This window comes from Diorhabda carinulata, chromosome 1, assembly GCF_026250575.1.
Source record: "Diorhabda carinulata isolate Delta chromosome 1, icDioCari1.1, whole genome shotgun sequence".
In the NCBI taxonomy this organism is placed as follows: domain Eukaryota; kingdom Metazoa; phylum Arthropoda; class Insecta; order Coleoptera; family Chrysomelidae; genus Diorhabda; species Diorhabda carinulata.
The window spans coordinates 600,001-602,500 of NC_079460.1; the positions used below are offsets into that span (position 1 = coordinate 600,001).

Sequence of the window (2,500 nt, forward strand, 5' to 3'; positions counted from 1 at the left end):
CAATTTTTATTTGCAAATCGCTTATCCTCCCTTGGTCTACGCGAGGTAAACCTTTACTTTCATTACGCCTTTAGGTTTAGTTATTTCCCAATGACTCGCGCACATGCTAGACTCCTTGGTCCGTGTTTCAAGACGGGTCCTGAAATTACCCAAATCGATAGCGTCGTTGATCGGCGTTTCAAAACGAGGTCTGTTCGAGAACACCGTAACCAACAGTCGTTCCGGGACAGAATCGGCATTATGTCCGATTACCGTCAAACACGAAACGCTCTTGCTACGGGCCGAACGCTAATTAATCTAGCGGCCCCGCGCCATATTTCTACCGTCGAGCGAGTCTGTCGGAACATCGAGGGTCCCCATGAATTCGAATAAAATCAAGTGGTCTACCACCTCGAGTCTTAGACAGACACCCAACGGATCACGACGTCCTACTAGAGGAAAAGTGCACGCGTTCGATATCGATTAGAAAAACGTAAAACGCGATTTATTGTAATATGCCGAAACACAAACAATATCCGTCATACAAACGTTCAACTTCAATTATCGAAACGCGAATGAATTTCCTCTTTCGACCTTTCGGGTTTCTCAGGTTTACCCCTGAACGGTTTCACGTACTCTTGAACTCTCTCTTCAAAGTGCTTTTCAACTTTCCCTCACGGTACTTGTTCGCTATCGGTCTCGTGGTCATATTTAGCCTTAGATGGAGTTTACCACCCACTTAGGGCTGCACTCTCAAGCAACCCGACTCTCAGGAGAGATCCTCACGCAATCGGCAACGGTCGCTACGGGCCTGGCACCCTCTATGGGCTGTGGCCCCGTTCAAGAAGGACTTGGACGCGCCGCACGATCTCGTGATAAACGGATCCTCCCTAACACCACATTTCCCGGTGGCCGATATCGACCACGGGATTCGGTGCTGGGCTTTTCCCTGTTCGCTCGCAGCTACTGAGGGAATCCTAGTTAGTTTCTTTTCCTCCGCTTAGTAATATGCTTAAATTCAGCGGGTAATCTCACCTGCTCTGAGGTCGATATATTATAATATATCTCTTATAATATTTAAATACAATTCGCCAAACTATCATAAAAAAAAAACGTGTGTTTAATAATAATATCATCTCTCATATGAAATATAACATTATTTGTTTTTATTTAAAGAGTCGGCAGCAGCAGCAGCATCAGCATCAGCATCAGCATCAGCATCAGCATCAGCAACACACCACCAGCCTTTATACATATATAATATTTTTAATATATATAATTCATATATTTTGTCGATATACCGTGTGTATAAATGATATAAATAAAACACTGGTCAGACGTCCAGTCTTCGAAACTTTATTATTTCTCTCGGACACGACGACCGCGTTATCATTTTATCATAAATATATTATATATACACACACTTATTTATCGACTATATATACGTCGTATATATGTATAATATATATATATTATATATAAATATAACTCTCTACCAAACAAATTTTATGTATTTCATATAAATACACGATTAATTTATGGTATAGCGGGTTGTGTTCAAAAATTGCGTAACTTTTTCTATAAAAATTTACGCTGCTTTTCGCACTTTAGGATGCCGCACAAATACAAAAAAAATACGCACAAGTTTGTATGTGCATGTGTTTTTTCTTAATTAGTGTGCGTTATTGTTTCACATCCAACACGCTTAGGCATTATTTTTCTTTAATAAATAGAAAAATTTTAAATTCTAAGCAGTCTTTTAAATTGATACGACCCTCAGTCAGGAGTGGTCCGGGAACGAGTATCCGAGGACCGCAATGTGCGTTCGAAATGTCGATGTTCATGTGTCCTGCAGTTCACAAGTTGACGCGCAATTAGCTGCGTTCTTCATCGACCCACGAGCCAAGTGATTCACCGTTCAGGGTAATCATTTTATTATTATGTCGTTTTCTCATATTCTATTCGTCGTATTTTTAATATTTGATAATTATTAAATTAATAATATTATTATAATATCTTATACGCGTATAGAAAATTTATATAACGACATTTTTTATATATATATATATATATATACATATATATATATATTATAATAAATGGTAATTATTCGAAACTTTTAGAGAAATTATAATATCGTACTTTGATATATCTGATAAATTTTAACCGCTGCACATGTTTTATTACAAACGAGGCGCGCATAGACAGATATCTCGCACGATATATTCCTCCTCTTTATATTATTACAGTTTTTTTTTTATCTTGAAAGTTTTATACAAATTTCGACGGTCGGGCGTAAATCTTCGAACACCTTCGAAATAATACATAAAATATTATTTCTAAAACGAATTTTTATACATATCGATAGAATCGACATGTGCTTAAATTTCGTTTAGGTACCCGGATGAAAATGTCTCAATAACATAATCATCACATATAATCTTGTCGATATTTTCTTGTATTACCTTCAAACGATAAAAAACTTAGGTAATAATATAATAAACGAAATAAAATTTATCCA

At 36.9% G+C, this 2,500-nt stretch overlaps 2 non-coding genes across 2 annotated transcripts in view; both read right to left on the reverse strand.

Annotated features, from left to right (window-relative positions):
* Positions 1–1,028, reverse strand: part of LOC130902641 (large subunit ribosomal RNA) — a 4,066-nt gene extending 3,038 nt beyond the window's left edge. Inside the window, exon 1 of the ribosomal RNA XR_009060447.1 lies at positions 1–1,028. This exon is cut by the window's left edge and continues 3,038 nt beyond it. This is a non-coding gene — a ribosomal RNA (large subunit ribosomal RNA).
* Positions 1,029–1,749: 721 nt separating this feature from the next.
* On the reverse strand, positions 1,750–1,905 carry LOC130902679 (5.8S ribosomal RNA). Its single transcript, XR_009060452.1, has one exon. It is a non-coding gene; the product is annotated as a 5.8S ribosomal RNA (ribosomal RNA).
* Positions 1,906–2,500: the final 595 nt, after the last annotated feature.